The sequence below is a fragment of the Rhinolophus sinicus genome, linkage group LG04 (genome assembly GCF_036562045.2).
Source record: "Rhinolophus sinicus isolate RSC01 linkage group LG04, ASM3656204v1, whole genome shotgun sequence".
NCBI lineage: Eukaryota > Metazoa > Chordata > Mammalia > Chiroptera > Rhinolophidae > Rhinolophus > Rhinolophus sinicus.
In genome coordinates, this window is record NC_133754.1 from 166,311,559 (window position 1) to 166,332,945 (window position 21,387).

Genomic DNA, 21,387 nt, shown 5'->3' on the forward strand with positions numbered 1-21,387 from the left:
TACCAATTATGCTTTTGCTCTGTTAAGGTGGCTGGATTTGCCTTACATAGGGAAAAAGCCACCAACATATCACACTTTCAAATTCCTAAAGAAGCAGGGAAGCCTTAAGTAGGCCTTCCAGAAAGTGACTGTAAGCATACAAAATGGAATAGGATCAATTAAATACAAAGTGCTTAAAATATCAGAGCCTCTGTGATGGGGTGTGGGGGGTGGGTGGGTATGTAACCTGCTCCTGCTTAAAAACTCAACCACAGCTCCCAGAGGCAGGAGCAAGAACAGTTTGGAAATTGGATTTTTGTGATCTTGCTTGTGTCCTCCAAGCTCCACATTGTTTAACTGACTAGAAAATCCTACTTTGCTTCTAGTGTTGGTGTCCCTTCCTGGGCCCTCTCAACTACAGGCCCTAAGCCCCATTTGGGGTAATTCAGTCCCACTCAAGCTCCTGAGCACGAGTTCATCCTCTGTGCAGAGTGAGTCTGGCCCTCACCAGAGAGTGGGCTCTGGAATGGACCTTGCTGCCCTGTCCTGTAGCCAGAGGGGTGCAGAGACAGGAGGCTTCCCCATGACCCCTTCTCCAATAGCACCTCAGGACTTCTGTTTTGGTTTCTTGATTGCTCCCTTGGTCAACACCCAGAGGAAAGCTCTGAATCTCAGCCTTCTACCCTCAGAGGTGGCCCTTATCCTTGATCCTCTAGTAACCACACGGGGTCTGGCTCCCTAGACACGGGACCACCTGGGACCACACTGCCCCCTGGTGGATACCGCTCTTCAGCTTGGAGATCCCGCATTGAGCACGCCCTGCAATTCACACGTGGCACCCAAATATCCCTGTAGGTGGGGATTGAACTGTTAATTTGCCACACCTGTGAAAAACACAACTAGGGCTGTGGGATATCCCTCAGTGGTGTGCCGACTGATACATTTTCAGGCTTTTTACAAGTTGGACTGTTAAACACGAACTGTAATGCAGGGTCTCAGCTCCCGCTCGCGGCAGGTAAACCCAGGAGAGGTTGAGGCCGGAAAGGAACAACAAAGGAGAACAGATAGGGGGTTCAAACCACTATATTCTCGCTGGTGGCCAGGCAAGACACAGGAAGTAGGATCCACAGTATCTGCACCATCCGCAATCCATGCACTATCCGCTAACATAGCCACCGCAGTTATATACAAAACAATAGTGGCTAATGGTCATCTGGTTACAGCTGATGGCCATCTAATACCCAAGGCAGCACCTTTCCACGTGAGGCTGAAAGCCTGGAAACTGCTCTCGTGGCCCTGTCCCTACTCAGACATTATTAAAATTTAAATTACATAAACTTACAGTTAATTTCCATTAAAAGCAAAGATCAGAAATATTCAACACTCATCATCTCTTACTAATCTTACTGCATTTTACTATTGTCTATGCCCGTGAGTTATTTTCACCTATTGTTATCTGGATGGTGGCAATTACTTCACTTCTCAAATCATGGTTGAATTGCAACCATAGGTTGGCTATGGATACAAGAGTTTAGCAAAAATCAGAGAAAGCATTCAGTTGGCTACATGGAACTTAAAGAGTATCACATATTTTATTATTATTTATAAATTGTGTGCCACACACCCTTTCTATCACTAAAATGTGTAAGTTGATATAATTTTTTTTTCCTGAGAGCTAACTATTAAACATTTTGCAGCACACTACAGTATCCCTTCCTTCCACTCTAGCTCCAGTACTATCGTCTTATTAAATTCTAGTTCTGCTCTCCTCCCATTACTGACTTTAAGCTGGTTGGAAAGTGGGAAGCTCATACCCAATCCTCTCTTCATTTATCTGGTCCAGGTGGAGGGATTTATCTTGTCCAGGAGGCCTCATCTGCTTCCTGACACATTTTTCCACCAGGGAGGTGAACTGACTTACTGGCTGGTGAGTTCAGAAGGAGAAAGAAGTCCTGCATGGCCTAACTCCTGCCTCTGTTCCTTCCCTTAGGAGCTACCCACATGGAGCATTTTTCTCCAGATGGGGAAGCCTGCCCTGTTCTGGTGTTGCCTGAGGCTGACACAAAACTGGGTCAAATTCTGGAGTTCAGTGTTAGAATTCTACTTGCTCGAAGATAGAAGCTATGCTCTGTAAAGTAGCATTGATCAGTAATGAGGGCCATATATTGGTCTCCATCTGCTGTCTCTTTCCTCTTATTCCACAATTGGTTCAACAATTGAATGGGAAAAAGGAGCACTATTTACTGAGCCCCTTAGAAACTCCAAAAGCGTCCTTTCCCCTCAGCCTTTGCTCCTGAGATCCCAGGATGCCTTGTTTTGTGCCCACATGTATTGCTACACATAAGCCTTTTCTAAGAAAATTTGACTGGCAAATTTATTTGATTCGAATTATTTTTATTACCAACACGTGTACGTGATAATAATAATGCTTACGTAATTGTACACCAATTTATATGCCAGATATTATACACAAAAACACAGACCTTGAGAAACAAGTACTATTATTGACCCAGAGTGGTTAAGTAACTTTCCCAAGGTCACAGCCAGTTGTCTGATTCCAAGGCCCTTGCTCTTTCCATTACACTTAATCTCCCTCCCCTTCTTTCCCTTTCCTCCCACCCCATCCTTCTAGTCTCCCCTCTTCTCCTCTCTTCTCTTTCACTAGTCCTGCCACTACCTTCCCTCATTCCTAGCCCTTTCACACTTAGAAAGTGAAGAAAGCATTTGTGACCTCAGAGATTGCAGTATATACATATATTTTTAAAAATTCTACAAAATCTTACCCCAACAGCTGGGCCCTCCAGAAACTTGGCAGCAGGCGGTAGGAAAATTGGCTGTCTTCTGAGCATCCTCCTCAGGTTTCTCAAGAGGAATGTTCAGCATCCTCTTTAAGGTCCTGGAGGAGGAGGTCACAAAGAAACTAGTGTGCATCAAGAGAGACCACAGGACTTCATCAAGCTGAGGTCTGTGGGGGCTTGACCTGGGCTGGGCTCTATGTGGAAAAGGCAGACTTTCCTCAGATGGAGTGTTTGCTGTTACCTCTGAATCAAGGTTTCTTTTGCTGGGGTCAATAGTTGTGTAATAGGTTCAGGGATTGAGCAAACAGTTTGGAAATTACTTGGGGAACGATTAAGGAGGGAATGATAGGAAAAGTATACATTATTAATATATATTATCCCTAGGGAGAATGCATTATATATAATATATAAATTTCCAACGGGGGTAATATTGCCCCTATGGGGGTAAAAATTGGTTCTTGGGGGAGAGGGTGAAAAAGTAACTCTTTTTATATATAAAGCAGATACATATAGTACTTAAACAAATAGGCTGTATATATGTGGTATTAAATTTTCATGGACGGGATACTAAGAAAAACATGTCTAAAAAGCCTCCTCAGGGGAGCAGTAATTTTGAAAAATGATTGAAAAACACCTGTGTATATAAAGAGCCTAGTAGAGTATGTGACACATAGTATGTATTCAATACATGAGAACTGTAGTTGCTATTATCAGGGGTTGTTGTTATGATGGTCCTACAAACTAACTAGAGAACCATGACATCCCATCATGGTTAGGGTGGAGAAAGATATACTGTGGCAAGTTCCAAGGTGAGGTTAGTTTAGGGGGAATTCTGCATGAGTTATAGGTGAGAACTGCCCAGGGTTCTAATAAGCAGATTCTTGCACATGGCTGAGATGACCTCTGGAATACCCAGAAACACTTGAGCATGACAGTGTTAAAATCCAAAGAACAAGGCCGGACACGAACATTTGTAGGTGTGCACAAGCTACCACAATGCCCACTTTAATCCTCTGGGGGAAAGGACAGGCTCCCAAATTCACTTTCTTCCTGGCTGAGAAGCCCCCACCAAGTTTTGTGCACACACCTTTGTCTTTCCTTACAGAGAATCTGGCTTCCATGAGGCATTCAATACATGAGTTACTATGGGTTTGAGACAAATATTGAGCAACTTCCCATGCAGCTGCACGTACTCTGCACGTTGAAGGAAAACTAAATAATCCAATGATTGCTCTTAAAATCTATGTTTGTGTTACTTCTAGCACACAAAGTGGTTTCAGATATAGGACCTTAGGAAATCATACTAAACCTGTAAGATCAGTATTACATCCCCACTTAAAGGATAAAGAAGCTGAGGCTGGCGAGTTCACTTAAGTTATTTTTCCTCTTTAGCTACCCAGTAGTAAGTAGCAGAGCAAGCCTCCTTTCAACTATACACCTTCCTTTCCCCCAGAGGAGGAAAGCACATGAAATGGCAAAACTAAGAAGGAAAAGTCACACGCTGGGATTTGGGGACTCCCTTGCGAGGGATATGGTAATGTCTGTGAATTGACACAATCCAGTCCTGCAAGAAGGGGTGTTATCTTCATGGAGTATGAACCTACCATACAGCGTGGCCTGCGGAGGCAGGGCAAAGCTATGAAATGTCAAGTTACAGGAAAATGAAAACCCATCAAAGGAGAGTATGGAAGCATCTCGAGAGGCTGTGAAATTTGGGATGCAAAATAAAAGACTTAGGGGCACAACTGTTGAGAACAAAATATGAAAACTAGGTACACGTTGGTGTGTTTTATTTCAGGGCCAGAGCTTCAAATGTAGGAATGACAGATATTTGACTAAGAATGGAGAGCATTTTTCAAAGACTGAAAAGAATGTTTAGTCAGAAACCAACTGATCTGCCCAAAAGGACCGTAAATGGAAAACAGATGGGAAGGGAGAAAAAAACACCTAGATAAAACTGAAATGGGTTTCCATAGACGATATTCAGGAGGGCCTGGGAAGAATTTCAATGGGGAGGGAGGTGCTGAGTAATTCAGTAAGAAAACAATCGGAAAGGACATCAAAAACAAAACGTAGGCAGCAGATGTCCAGATATCACGCACAGAACATGAGCAACATAGCAACCTTGAGATGATAGCATGGGTGACAAACGAGACCTCATAGACACCACTGAGAGTTGGCAGGATGGAATGGATCCACGGGAACACGATGATGGAAGGGTGTGCTGTGCACAAAAGACCTGTTGGGAGGAGATGGAGCAGCACTGTAGGCTGTGGTAATAATATATTCAGAGGAATCCCTGAACACTTGGATGAAGATGAAAGGAGAGGAGCAGAAGTGATGTTTTTATGGAAGCAGAGCTGAGCCTCACAGAGGAAAGCCACCAAACTGGCAGCGCACACACAATGGAGGTAACATTCTGGATACTTCGTTCAGATAAAAGCAGAGTTTTTCACTTGCCTTCCTAACAATTTCATGTCCTAGAAGGTAGATGAAGGAATAAAAATAACTGTGCTCTGACTGAGTCCAACCAATGGCAAGAAAGCATTTGTTGGAGTGGAAGGGATGAGCTCCCTTCAAGGGAAGGCAAGGTTGAGCTGGAGAAAATGCATACAGGGGACTTCAGGAAGCTAGACTTCAAAATATTTAAAGAAAACATAGGCATAATTCCACAAGTTTCCAAAAGAAGACAGTACCAGGAAGTGCTCAGAAACATGACTGAGCAATTCCAATGAAAAGAGGTGGGGAGAGTCTTAAAGAAATTAAGAGTGATGGCACAGAGCTCTTTAAGCTAGCTTATTGAATGAACATTCAAAAGTGATAACTATGACAGTGACATAGGACCACACAAATAGTAGCAGGAATGTTAAAAGGCTGGAAGAATCAAAGCATGCAAAATGGTAAGGACCAGAGCAAGTGTCATGGGACCAAGGGAATTATGATAACTGAGGGTAGAAAGGATGTACTATTTCTCAAGGGATGTCACATTCCTTTAGGTTCTGACACGGACTGCAACGGTAGGGCTGAAAAGATAAAACTGGTAAGAGTATGTTGAAATTCAAGGCTGGAAAATATATTACTGATCCTTTTGGAATCTAACCGAGGATCAAACTCGGTGGATGAACTGGCATACATTTGCCTATCTTCAAACTTTCTTACTTCTTCCTAAGTATTACTAAGAGCATTCAGCCAGCTGATCTCCAAATTCTTGCAGGAGATTGGGGGTATGGTTCTTTTGGGACAGAAGAATTGATTCCATGTGGATCATCTGTATACTCTTTTATTATCAGAGTTTTTAAATAGTTGAAACCTTAACACTAGCTAGCTAGCTACAGAAGTTCAGTTTCTAAAGTCCTCAGCAGGACTCCGTTTATACTTCTAGGCAAATAAATCTTAATTAAGGTATTTCACCTTTACCAAAGCAAATTGAAAATGTGTTTTGAGTTTTCTAAGAGTTGTCTAGAGTGGTTTCTCTTGAGAGAACTTGGAAAAATGAGTGTCATTGTCTTTCGTAACAATCATGGAATTAGCTCATAATCAATACACCATTTTATGAAGTTCAAGCACAGGCAAAACTGAGCTGTGGAGATAAAAATCATAACAGTGGTTGCCGGGATAGATTGCGGCCCTAGGGACAGAATGAAAAGGGACCCTAGTGAACTTCCTAGGATGGCATACTCCTGGAGTGTTGGTTGCATGGATACTTGTATACGTATTTGTCAAAACTCATCAAATTGTCACTGTCACTGTATGTAATTACACCTCTATAAAAATACATAAAAAGTATATAATAAATCTGGGCAGTGATATGAAGAGAAAAAGAAAATGATTTTCTCCCATGACTGACAGTAAACAAATGAAGTTAACATAGTCAAGGAATCAGAGAAAAGCAGAGTTTGAGTTTGATTAGCAGTGCTCTCCAAGTGGATTTAGGGAAAAGTCAGTCTCACCAACACCCTTGTTAATTTCCTATTGGCAAAGTCTTCCAAATTGCGGAGAACGGGCATCACTACCTTTTATCCTGGTTCCACCGAAACCAAGTACCTGTGGTTCTCAAACTTCCATGCACATAAATATTACCTCAGGTGCTTGCTCAAAATGCATATTCTGGGTCCATAAATGTAGATTCTGATACAGTAAATCTAGGTTAGTGTCTAGGAATTTGCATTTTCATGAACACCCTTGGTGAGATTGGTGTAGATAGTCCACGGAGAACAAGCACTTTATTACACAATCAAATCATAAAACTAAGCTCCTACTTCCTCTGATTTCAGGCTCTCCAGGCAACCTTCTAATAATAAAGCCCTTTTCCATGCCTTCACAAAGAAAATATGTTGTTTATATCACACATGTATTCTAGCCCATGTGACAGCACTCTTTTTCATTCTAAATAGTAATAGGCATTGGTTTTGTACCTCAGCTTAATAAATATTAGTCTGACCCTTATAAGTGGATGTGCTTACCAGGTGATACTGAAAAATCATACTTCTGGGATTGTGAGGGACAGAAATGTGATTTGTGCCGAATTAATAAGCCCAAATAAAGGTATTTCCAAAATTTCCTCTTTAAAGAAATCCTATGCCTGACATCATTATGGTTGTTATGTTCTTTTCCTTAATTAATAAATTTTTTTTTTCAAGTTTCAGTTTCACAGCAAAATTGAGTGGAAAGTACAGAGACAGAAAGTTCCCATACATCCCTGTCCTCCCCCACACACCTCTCCACCATGGATATTCTGTACTAGGGTAACACATCTGTTATGACCAAGGAAACTGCCCTGACACATCATTATCACTCTCAGTCCTTAGTATAAATGAGGGTTCACTCTGGGTTGTACATTCTGTGGGGTTTGACAAATGTCCTTTTAAGCAATTGAACTTAATAAACATGTGTAAATATATTTTCATTTTAAACTTAACTCAATGAATTTTTAAATAATTAGTGTTATGTTTTATTTTTCTGATTCTTAATATTGTTTACTGACATTGTGGGAAAATGGGAACATATTTAAAAATAAACCAAAAAAAACCACCCACCAGTTATTCTATTACCCTGGGCTAACCATTGTGAACATTCTGATTCTTTTCTCTTCTGTCACTATTCTGTCTTTATGTACATGTATTCACTGTGGTGGTGGTAATGGTGGTTGTTATTTCTCTACAAAACTGGGCTTATACCATATATGAGTTCAGACAATTAAGTTCGCAAACTCATCCTAGAAAAAGTGCTATTTATAGATGATGTAATACAGAATTGTACACCTGAAATCTATGTAATTTTACTAACAATTGTCACCCCAATAAATTTAATTAAAAAAAAGAAAAAAGAAAAAGTGCTACATACCTCACTGCTAAATATCACTACGGTCACCTTTGAAGTACTCCCCTTGGGAAGCTATGCACTGACACCAGCGTCTAATCCATCCTTCAAAGCAATTTTGGAACTCTTTCTGGAATGGCCATCAGAGCTGTCGTCATATTACCTTTGATGTCCTGAATGTCATCAAAATGTCTTCCTTTCAATATTTCCTTTATCTTTGGATAAAGAAAGAAGTCATCAGGACCAGATCAGGTGAGTAGGGAGGGTGTTCCAATACAGTTATTTGTTTACTGGCTAAAAACTCCCACACAGACAGTGCTGTGTGAGCCGGTGCATTGTTGTGATGCAAGAGCCATGAATTGTTGGTGAAAAGCTCAGGTCGTCTAACTTTTTCCCACAGCCTTTTCAGCACTTCCAAATAGTAAACCTGGTTAACTGTTTGTCCAGTTGGTACAAATTCATCACGAATAATCCCTTCTGATATCAGAAAAGGTTAGCCACATCATTGTAACAAGTTTGTGAACTTAATCGTCAGACCTCATAAACATCTAACATTGTATCATTGTATCATATTTTAATAGTATTAATTCTCCTCTGATCTGATTTTATTTTTCTTCCTAGCACTTATCATCACCTGACATAATATATTTGTTTGCTTATTTATTTCTTTTTCGTCCTCTACTGAATGTGTGTTCCAGAAGAGAGTTCGGTTCACTATGAAAATCCAGGTGCTGTAACCATGCCTGACACATTAGTTATTCAATACATATTTGCAGAATGAACAAATAAATGAATGAGTGGCATTGTATTGTGTCAGTGAATATGCTTCAAAATCATGATTTACAATGATTAAGCAATTCTATCAAACATGTACAATGTAATTTGTTTATCCATTCTTCTAGTGTTCAACAGTTGGGCTATTTCCACCCTCCTATTTTTACTAACATAATTAATGAGGATATAGAAATCTTGTTTATAAAAGGGAGTTCATACTTCTAAATATTTCATTAGTAATACCTAGAAGTAGAGAAATTATGTCAAACTTCCAAAAATCTTAAAGACCTTTTCACATATTGCCATCTAACTTTCCAGGAATACTGCAATTTATATGTCTATTAGCAGTGTAGGAAAATGTTCATCTCTTTCTATCTTTCCTAACATTGAGTACTGCCATTTTATGTTTTAAAAATCCGGGCCAGTTCAATTAAGTCAAAAACTATCTCTCTTTGATGCTTGAACTGATTATTAAAATAATAACAATAAACAGTTTTAACTTACTACATATCAAACACTTTTTCCCAGTTTATCACTTGCTTTTTTATTTCGTTTGCAGTTTTTTCAAACAGACACATTAATTTTGGTGCTATTAAGTCCATCGATTCCTTTGCAATTTATTCCATTATTTCTGTGCTTGGAAGGCTTTTCCCCATTTTGAGTTTAGATAAATATTCACCTCTACTTCAAGCTAATTGTTTAAAGTAGGGGTGTCCAAATTTCGGCCCGCGTGCCAACTGTGGCCCATGATCCATTGTTAATTGGCCTGCAGCAAATTCCAAAACTATATTTAGTTTACTTAAATAAACCAGGTGAGGCAATAAGTACTTCACCTCCAGTGAGTGGCCCGGCTGTTTGTGTATTTTACCGCATATGGCCCTTGGTGAAAAACGTTGAAAAAAGTTTGGACACCCCTGGTTTAAATGTCTTATTTTTCACATATAATCCATTCATCCATTTGGAATACATTTTAGTCTATGATGTGAAGTACAAATCTAACTTTTTTTTTCTATTTAGTTCATTAATGATACCACTATAATTTAACTGAGCAATCTTCATTTTCTTTACTTATGTGGGTTATCACTTTCATCATATATATATATATATATATATATATATATATATATATATATTTTAATATGGAATGGCCTAATGTAGAGCATTCAGATCTGTTCCACTAGGTAAAAAAAAAAAAAAAAAAAAAAGTGCTGGCAAGGATATGTGGAGAAATTGACACTTTTGTGGTTTGCTGATCGGAAGGTAAAATGGTGAAGCCACTGTGGGAAACACTATGGCAGGTCTTCAAAAAATTAAACACAAAATCACCATTTGATCCAGTAATTCCACTTCTGCTTATATACCCAAAAGGATTCAAAGCAGAAATTTGAACAGATATTTGTACGCCCCTGTTCACAGCAGCATTATTCACAATAGCTAAAACATGTTAAAAACCCAAATGTCCATAGGCAGATGAACGGATCAACAAAATACAGTATATACATACCATAGAGTATTAGCCTCAAAAAGGAAATTCTGACACATGCTACAACACAAATGAACCTTGAAGAACTTATGCTAAGTGAGATTAACCAGGCACAAAAGGACAAATATTGTGATTCTATTTATATGAGGCACTTAGAGTAGTCAAATTCAGGGAGACAGAAAGTAAAAGGGTGGCTTGCAGGGCCTGGGGGGAGGGAGGATCGAGACACTGTGTTATGGGCACAGAGTTTCAGTTTAGGATGATGAAAAAGTTGCGGAGATGTATAGTGGTGATGGTTTCACAACAGTGTGAATTACTTAATGTTACTGTAACTGTACATTTTAAAATGGTGAAAATGGTAAATTTTGTTATGTACATTTTGCCACAATGAAAAATAAAACAAAAACAGAATAGAAAGTGATAAATGCTATAAGAAAGGTACAAGTAACCTTTCCTTAGGGATTTCCCCAGACATTGTTTCTAAAATTTCAATCCTGTTTCTACCCTGATACTTCCTACCCCGACATCTGTTTTATTTATTCTATCATTATCTAATATCCAATAAATTTCACTTTATTTACATGATGAGATAATGAAATCGTTATGTATTCAGTTGCACTATGAGTATTTTTTTAAGCTTGGATATTGGCTGCCAATTAGATATTTGACAAATATTTGCTTCCTATATCTTCTGTTTCTACAATCTGACTTTTCATGTTTACTAATCAATCCATCTGGAATTTATATTGGTGTAATAGAAGTTTTTGTATTAGTTGCCTAGGGCTGTCGTAACAAAGTACCACAAACTGGGTAGCCTAAAAGAACAGAAATTTATTGTCTCAGTTTTGGAGGCCAGGAATCTGAAATCAAGATGTTGGCAGGGCTATTCTCTCTCTCTCTCTCTCCCTCTCTCTCTCTGAAGGTTCTAGAGGATCCTTCCTTGTCTCTCCCAAACGTCCAGTGGTTGCTAACAATTCTCGATGCTCCATGGGTTGTGGCAGCATCACTCCAATCTCTGCCTCCATTGTCACATGGCATTCTTCCCGGTGTCTATGGCTGTGCCCAAATTTCCCTCTTCTTAAAAGGGCACCAGTTATTGGATTAGGGTCTGCTCTAATCCAGTATGACCTCATCTTAACTTGATTGTATCTACTCATATAAAGACTATTTCAATAAGGTCACATTCACAGGTATTGGGGGTTAGGACTTAAACATATCTTTTGGGGGGACACAGTTCAACCCACAACAGTTTCTAAATAGCTAACCAATTATTACACTGCTAACACTTCCATATTAATTATTATTAATATTTTATTGCACCATCAGATCATAAATTAAATGAATATACACTAAAGTCTCTTTCAGGCTGTCATTTTTTACTCTGCTCTGTCTATTCTTATACCAACTTGAGAGGCAATATATCCTTAAGCAGCTTATAATCATTTTTGACAAGTAGTTGAATATGATGACTTTTCAAAATGTCGTAAAATGCAACGACACAACCAAATTATTTCCCTCTGCCAAAAACCTGTACTCTGACCAGGAGTTATCATTCCTAACTTTCTCAGAGCCACGGGTTTTGTCATGAAAGCTATGCAGAAGAGTAAGAAGCAGTTTTTACTATGTTTAGGAGCACACCCCCAGTCACAACGCCCCGTGTTTTTTGGTTTTATTTCATTTTTACCTAAACTACAATGTGGGCTACATCTACTTTATAATAATTTAGAACTGGCAGTGAGGAAACCCAACAAGGAATGAAACAGACTGGGAATACCAAGGGGAATGAGAAACAAGTATAAAACCAATTTCACTCAATAACGTACACGCAAGAAAAGATGTATCAGTGGAACAACGGCTATCTAAACTTCTAACACTTTGGATCCTAGGACTCTTCTTAATTAATATATAACAGCTCTGCAAAACACAGGCAGGCACGTATTGGAAAACCACAAATAACAAACATGGGCCCATGAAAAAGGAACCCACACTTTCCATTTAAAGTTAAAAAAAGCTTTTAATGCTCTAAATAAAGTTTCGTCAGAGAAGCCCATACAATTATATCAATTTATTCATAGTTTCCTTTATGTTAGGATATTCTAATTCTAATACAATTTTCAGAACATTTGACCAATATGTAGATTAGATAACCATCTGTGAAAGAGAGATCTAGAGAGAAAAAAAAAAGCTGATTCCATTTCCTACCCCACCCAGAGTTGATCAAGCCTCAATGCCTTCCTGGGACCTGCCTCAATCCCAGCACATAACAGAGATGTTTTATTTGTTTATTCCTCCTAGTATCTTCCTGAGGGCAGAGATTCAGAGAGTTATCCAACAAAGGTAGGGCCTGGCATATAGTCACTTCCCAATAAATATGGAGATAAATAATGATAGACTATTAACAAATAAACAAGGTATCAACAAAAAACTGGCTATGATCTTTAGTTCAAAAGACAAGCAGGGTAGGCTTGAAATAAATCAATGTATTAAAATCAGCTTTAGCTGTAAATGAAAATACCTGTTGAATGAGAAAAATAAATGTTGAGATGGGAGAAAAGAAAAACACAAAACAACCCAAACTGTTTAAACATATTGAACTTTAGCAAAAGATCTATTTCACAATTCATTGCTAACAATTTTTCTATCCTCTCTTGCAAAACTAATGAGAAAATCAGGTCAAATGAGAAAAAGGAATGCTGAGTTGTGTAACTGATACTGTTTGAACATAAAATATATGACTGCCAATCCTTTGCCCCAGTAGCTGGCTGACTGCACCATTAGATCAACTTTTCAACTCATAATTAGATAGCTAAGCTGAGAAAAATACTTTTAGGGGTATTCATGTAGTATATACAAGAATATGAAATTCTAGAAATTAAGAACCCCCTATATGGCTAAATGTCTTTCCAAAAGGTTGTAATAAATTGTAAACTCACCAACAAACTATGAAAAATCATTCCTGTACACTTTTGATAATATTGGAGATTATTAAGCCTTAACCATTAATTTTAACACATAACAATATCATCTTTTTTCTATTTGCTTTTTCTGATGGGTGGCTAAGTTATCCTTTCATTATCAATTGAGCTCTTCCTCTGTTCCAAGCACTCTTCCTGGTACTTAAAGAATGTGAATGAGGGAGATCCAACACGGCAGAGTAGATAAACACTAACACTGTGCCTGCTTCCTTCCATAAACACATTAAAATTACAACTAAATTATAGATCAACCTGGAGAGCCACCTGAAGTCTAGCTGAACAGGAGTTTTATAACTAAGGATATATAAAGAAGCCACGTCGAGATTGGTAGGAGGGGCAGAGATGAGAAACGGGCTGATCCCAAACCTCCATGTGGTGGTTGAGAACTGTGAGGGATATCTCTCCACGAAGGTTCCCCCCAGAGGAGCGAGGGCCCCAGATGCAAACCAGTCTCCCCAGCCTGGAGTACTGGTGCGGGAAAGAGGAGCCCCCACAACGTCTGTGAAAAAGTGGGGATTCTGACGGTTCTGGTGGGATGAAAGGCTGCAGGAAACCCAGGTGTCCTCTTAACTGACCCACGCAGACTCATTCACTCGCAGGCACTCACCTTGGGCTCCAGCAGAGGGACAGTAACTCAGGGGTGTCAGACATCCAGGGGGCAGATTGAGGTGTGTGGCTTTGTAGTGAGGGCTGGAGGACAGTTGCCATTTCCCCTGTGTGGGGTCCTTAGCCGTGTAGCCGGGGGGTGGGTACCATCTTTCCTGTGTTGAACCCTCCCCCAAAAGCTAAAACTGAATTGGATTTGCCCAGTAAGCTCCACTCACTCCACCCTGCTGACTCAGTTGGGATCCCACCCCACTCAACACCAGAGGCAGTTTCTCCATGAGCAACAAGCCCCACCCAAATTGCACTCTTTCTTGGAAAACTATCAGAGTCAATGGGCCCTAGGCAGGCAGCAACTGGCCTCAGTGTGCTCTGAGACTTTTGCTGAGTAGTTCCAGGCTCAGCACTGGCATCAAACCAGAGTCTATATTAACCTGGTGACCACAGCTCTTCCCACTCTAGTGACTCCCTGAGATCCTGCCTCACCCAACTTGTGAACCACATGAAGCTTTATCAGGGACTGAACATTAAGGGAGCCAGCAGGTGGCAGCAGGCCTCAGCATGCCCTAGCATTTTGCAGAGCTACCCCAGGCCTGGTACTGGTGGCAGACGTCTTCAGTTTGCAGTGTGGCCTTTCCCACATGCCTCCAGAGTTAGCACAAGCAGCAAACTGTGAGGGACAGATCCTGGCATCAGTTCATAGCTTTCAAAGGGCAATTAAGTTTGAGAACTTGTTGGCTGGTCACAGGCAATGGGTGACCTAGGCCTGCACTGGACTCATCGCAAGAGGCCCCAAAACCAACTTACTTCTCAGACCACAGCAGAGCATCACCCAATTAGCCTCACAAACAGCATACCCAAAGGGCGGTCTCAATAGCCACCGGAACCCACTGGGGCAAATCCCATTCAATGGGGTAAGCCCCCCGCACAGCAGCCTGTAAGCTGTGGAATGGACAAACTCCACAGCCAATCAGCCTGAGGGTCAATCCCACCCACTGATGTGCCAATAGCAACCAAGGCTCAAATATAACAGCGGGGCACACACAACACACACAAGAGACACTCCTGGAGCACCTGGAGCAGATGACCAAGGAGACTGTGCCAGGGCCCCACAGGGCACTTACTACATAAGACCACCTGGCCAAGACTGGGAGACGTAGCAGATCTACTTAATACATACCATATTTTGCTGTGTATAATGTGCTCCCATGTATAATGTGCATTCACATTTTTGGCCCAAACTTTCAGGGAAAAAATTCTTTCATTTTAATTTTTTAATTCAAATTTTTATTTGTTTACAGTTAGGCACTTATTTTTTGTATTATAAAGGAATTTTAGCACTTATTTTTTAGCATGTTATGGTATAAGAAATTTTATGTAATAAATAATTACAAAATACAAGAACAGATACAAGGTACAAGAAATTTTATGTACCGGTAACAAATTTACGATATTTATGCATTACAGAAGGCCAAGAACTCTTCATTGTGGCAAGTTTGTTGTAAGTTCAACAAAACTGATTATCGTATTCCAGGGTATTGTTTTGCATATGGATATCGTTATTGATTTCTAGAGTTATACTTTTAATTCATAAGCATAAATGAAAGAATTAAAAACATTTATGTAGATATGGAATTAGTATTACCCATCCTTATTTTTCGTTATTTTTTCCTCACAAATTTGGGCAAAAAAGTGCGCATTATACATGGCAAAATACAGTAGAAACAGAGAGGCAGCCAAAATGAGGAAACAAAGAAATACGTCCCAAATGAAAGAACAGGAGAAAACTCCAGAAACAGAACCAAACAAAATGGAGGTAAGCAAACTACCAGATGCAGAGTTCAAAACAATGGTTATAAGGATGCTCAGGGAACTTAGTGAGAACTTCAACAGAGAGGCAGCAAGCATAAATAGGACAAAGAAACCATAAAAAAGAATGAGTCAGAAGTGAAGACTGCAATAACTTAAATGAAGAATGCATTAGGAGGAATCACCAGCATACTAGATGAAGCAGAGGATCGAATCAATGATTTGGAAGACAAGGTAGCAGAAAACACCCAATCGGATCAGCAAAAAGAAAAAGAATTAAAAAAAATGAGGATAGTTTAATAGACCACTGGGACAACATGCAGCATACCAACATTCACATCATAGAGTACCAGAAGGAGAAGAAAGCAAGGGATTGAGGACCTATTTGAAGAAATAATGACTGAAAACTTTCCTAACCTGGTGAAGGAAATAGACATACAAGTCCAGGAAGCACACAGAGTCCCAAACAAAATGAACCCAAATAGGCCCACATCAAGACACATTATAATTAGAATGGCAAAGGTTATAATTAGAAAGGCAAAGAGAGAATCCTAAAAGCAGCATGACAAAGGCAAGTAATAACTTATAAGGGAGCTCCCATAAGATTGTCAGTTGATTTCTCAACAGAAACTTTGCAGGCGAGAAGGGATTGGCACAAAATATTCAACGTGATGAAAAGCAAGGACCTATAACCAAGATTAATCTACCCAGAAAAGCTATCATTTAGAATCAAAGGACAGATAGAGAGCTTCCTAGACAAGAAAAAGCTAAAGGAGTTCAGCACAACCAAACCAGTATTACAAAGAATGTTAAAGGGTTTTCTTTAAGAGAGAAGAAAAAAAGGGCAGTATTATGAATAATAAAATGGCAATAGCTATATATCTATCAACAATTACTTTCAATGTAAATGGATTACATGCTCCAATCAAAAGACATAAGAGGGCTTAATGGATAAGAAAACAAAACCCTTACATGTACTGCCTGCAAGAGAATCACTTCAGCTTGAAAGACACACACACGTGGAAAGTAAAGGGATGGAAAAAGATGTTTCATGAAAATGGAAATGAAAAAAAACAAAAAAATCTGGGGTAGCAATACTTATGCCAAACAAAATAGACTTTAAAACAAAGGCTATGACAAGAGACAAAGAAGGACCCAGTAATCCCACTTCAGGGTATTTATCTGAAGAAACACACATGCTACTTCGAGGGGACGTGTGCACCGTGTTTATTACAGCATTGTTTAAAATGAACAAGATGTGGAGGCAGCCTGGGTGTCGGTTGATGGAAGAATGGATAAAGAGGAGGTGGTACATACAAAGCCTGACAATTAAGTTTGAGAACTTGTTGCAATGATGTTGCTAACCTTTTTTTTGATATCAGAGGGATTATTCATTATGAATTTGTACCAACTGGACAAACAGTTAACTAAGTTTGCTATTTGGAAGTGCTGAAACGGCTGCATGAAAATGTTAGACGACCTGAGCTTTTCACCAACAATTCATGGCTCTTGCATCACAACAACGCACCAATTCACACAGCACTATCTGTGAGGGAGTTTTTAGCCAGTAAACAAATAACTGTATTGGAATACCCTCCCTACTCACCTGATCTGGCCCCCAATGACGTCTTTATCCAAAGATAAAGGAAATATTGAAAGGAAGACATTTTGATGACATTCAGGACATCAAGGGTAATACGACGACAGCTCTGATGGCCATTCCAGAAAGAGTTCCAAAATTGTTTTGAAGGCTGGACTAGGTGCTGGCGTCAGTGCATAGCTTCCCAAGGGCAGTACTTTGAAGGTGACCGGAGTGATATTCAGCAATGAGGTATGTAGCACTTCTTCTAGGATGAGTTCGCAAACTTAATTATCTGACCTCATAATACAAGTATTTCTCTAAGTTCTGTAAACTGTTCTAGCAAATTACCAAACCCAAGGAGGGAGTTGCGGGAATCCCAGTTTATAGCCAGTCGGCCTAAAGTACAGGTGACAAGCTGGAACTTGTAATTGACATCTGAAGCGGGAGCAGTCTTGTAGGACTGAGCCCTTAACTTGTGAGATCTGATGTTAACTCCTGGTAGATAATGTCAGAGCTGAAGTGAGTTATAAGACACCCAGCTGGTGTCCTCAGGTAACTGAAGAATTGCTTAGCGTGGGGAAAGAAACTCACATATTTAATAACCGGAAGTAAAGTACTGAGAGTAATAATTGAGTGGTGAGTACAATAGGAGAAACAATAGAGCTTTTCCTATTCCACTGGTATCCTTACAGGAAGTGACATGAGAGACATACAAGGAAAGAACATCATATTATGATAGAGGCAGAGACTGAGGAGCTGCAACTGCGAGACAAGGAACGCCAGCGAATGCCAACAGACCACCAGGAGCTAGAAAGAGGCAAGGAAGGATTCTCCTTGACACATTTTAGAGGGAGAATAGCTCTGCCAATGCCTAAATTTGGGACTTCTACCCACTAGAACTGTGAGACAATAAATTTCAACTGTTTTAAGCCACACAGTTTGTGATACTTTGTTAATACCAGCCCTATGAAACTAATACAGGTCTATTCCAGGAAGATGCAATAAAGGGACTCTTTACAATGATGTAGGGGAGAGTACAGTACCCCAGAGTGAGAAATAAGCTCCTCTAGGCCTGAAGGGGCAAGATGAGGAGCAGTTACCAGAACATGGAAGGAAAGAATCACCTGTAAGAAGAGAGTCATCTGGAGGACACCCTACAGAAGCAATGACCTTGTATCAAGAGCACTGTCAACCACAAAGAGGAATAAAGTGCCAAACTTCACCGTCCTGCATCACTCCCATCTCCTACTGGGGCTCCCCAAGAAGCCAACTGTGCTAATCCATATAGGTCAGCTTTCTTGGGGCCAGTGCTGGGTGAACAGGGAAGAACGATGTTGGAAGAGGAATGAAAGATATCTGGCACATTCTCTGTAGCAACTCATTGTGTGTTTTTTTTGTGTGTGTTTTTTTTGAGCACTGTTGATCCTCTTCATGTGCTTTTTAAAACATAGCACTTATCATCACCTGATCTATTATAAACATCTTTGATTTTAGTTTTTTACCTGTTTTCTATTATCCCACTAGAATATAAACTCCATGAGAGCAAGCACTTTGTTTTGTTCCCTATCATATGCCCAACACCCTGAACGGGTCCTGGCATGGACAGTCTCAATAACTATTTGCTGAATGAATGGTTTGAAGTCTGGTATTTTTCCCCTGATATTTTCTAAGTCAGCAGATGCTGCATCTCTGCTGGCTCATCCTCTTCCCTGAAATCATTTGACTGATTTGTAAAAATATAAGCAAAATCCCCTGGCTTATTCCCAAATATTTGGAATCAATGACTCCCTTCCATCTTTTTATCTTGGCCCAATAGCTCTTGAAGAAGCCCCAATGCCTATCCTACAAGACCTTGCTCACAAGTGCCCTCAACTTGGTGGCCACTGCATTGGATGGGGGGGGTGAGAGTGGGGATTCTGTCATCTGTCACGTGAACAGTGGAGCTCTGGGCAAAGGCAACTACCTATTACAGGAGACATAGCCAGCATGTCCAACCTGTGGTATGCGGCCAAGAATGGGTACGTCTGGATAGTTTTTCCAGAAATTAAAAGAAAACAAAACCAATTTTTTATCTTTACACTGTACTTTAGAAAATGTTATTGGGTGAATCTTTCAATTAACTGACATTTAAAATCTACTGTTATCACAACTATTTGGGGGAGTGTATTCTTGTATATAGCTATAAAATTTCTAAAGACACTCAAAACAACGCTTAGTTCTAGGAAGGGGGAGGAGGATTTTTATTTTCAATTGCTCCCTTTCTATATGGCTTAATTTTTTTTTTTTTTTTTTTTTTTTTTTTTTTTTTTTGCCATGGACAAAAGATTACTTTTTTAAAAATACACACTAATATGTGGAGAGGCATCTCTCACCTCCGCCTTTTTTTCTGCAGACAGTAGTAGTTGTAGCAAAAAATGTGTGAATGTTATAATAACCCTATACAGCACTTTCTAGTTTTTAAAATGTTTTCACATTTTCTTACAACCGTTGTCAGTTTTAACTGTAGCGACTTCACCATTTTTTCAATCAACATAAACATCCACATTGTGCTAGACTCTGAAGATACCATCATGAACAAGATTGACACAACACTTGGCCTCATAGAGCTTACAACTAAGTTGGGAGTCAGTCAACATACACTATTGAACATCTGCTGTGTTCCAGGCACTGGTCTAGGTGATGGGGAAAGAGCATTTAATAAGGCAGAAGAATCCCTTTCCCCAAGATGCAGACATGGGAAGTGGGTAGTATTGTGAGATAGACAATAAACAAGTTAGAAAATAATAATTTAAGGTAGATCTATGAAAAACTTTAAACCAGGGCAATGTTGTACCTGTTTCATGGAGGTTTGTGGGGCTCGAATGAGATTATCTATGTAAACACCTAGAAGAGTGCTTTGCCTAAAGGGTTAATATACACTTACTATGTATTTATGATAAAAGTTATTGACGCTCTCTCTAAGGAAGTTAAAATTTGACTTGGACCATAAATGATGAAAAGGAGTTAGCTATTCAAAGATATGGGAAGACTGAGTTTCACGCTGAAGTAACCTTGACTGCAAAGGCCCTGAGCCTGTTGGAGGGATGAAAGAACAATGGGGCAAAGGTATGACAGTGGATGAGAGGGTGAAAGAAAGGAGATGAGGCCAGAGAATCTGGCAGGAGTCAGATCATATGCACTCTCCAAGGCTAGGTAAAAAGTTCGAATTTTATTCTCAAGTATAATTAGGGACTAAGAATAGATGTGACATGATTTGATTTATGGTTGAAAAGACCACTCTGACTGCTGGGAGGGCTGTTGGGGGAAAAGAGTGGAAGTGGAGAGACCAGTTAGGAGGCAAGTGAAGCATAATGATTAGCGTACAGTGGTAGGAGAAATGGTGAGAAATGGGTGAATTTGGGGATATGGTTTGGAGAACACAGCTGGCAGCAGTTGATAACAGATTGAATGTGGTTGACGGGGAGGGAGGAAAGAGACCTATCAGGGATGATGACTAGATTTTTGGCCTGAGTACCTGGGTAAGATGGTCGTGCCACGAACTAAGATGGGGGAAACCTGGGAGGAAAGCAGATTTCAGGGGGACAGGAGGTCCAGAGGGAAATAAATGATTCAGTTTGGCTGCATTAAGTTTCAGAGGCTTGTTATAGTTCAAGTGAAAATACTGCACGAGCAATCGGCTAACTCTATCTATAGCTAAGGGGAGAAGTCCAAACTGGAGGCATTTCACAGCAAGGGACAAGATGAGACCACCTGGTGACTAACAGAAGAGCTACAGGAAGACAGAGGGCAGAGGGTTAGATATTGGATTACAGTACAGGTAGATACTTGCTGTGAAGGGGAAATACCAGGTTACTGAAGAGGGAGATTGGTCAGGGAAAGTTCCACAGAAGAATTATATCTCAACTTCTAGCATCCACGGAACACCAAGCAGTGACATTTTATCAGTAAGGACGCTGGCCCACAGATATACTTTACAATTGGTCTCATAGCTAGTGGGCTACTTGTAACTTTGCTTTGTAACTGAACCACTTAAAGTCAAATGTGCCACGGGGTGTGCCTTAATGT

The 21,387-nt window shown here is 39.9% G+C and overlaps 1 long non-coding RNA gene across 2 annotated transcripts in view; it reads right to left on the reverse strand.

Moving 5' to 3' along the window:
* Positions 1 to 21,387, reverse strand: part of LOC109448648 (uncharacterized) — a 122,815-nt gene that overhangs the window by 100,232 nt on the left and 1,196 nt on the right. For both annotated transcript variants that reach the window (XR_012495878.1, XR_012495879.1), the window contains exon 2: positions 2,763 to 2,875. This is a non-coding gene — a long non-coding RNA (uncharacterized LOC109448648). The remainder of the gene's footprint in view (positions 1 to 2,762; positions 2,876 to 21,387) is intronic.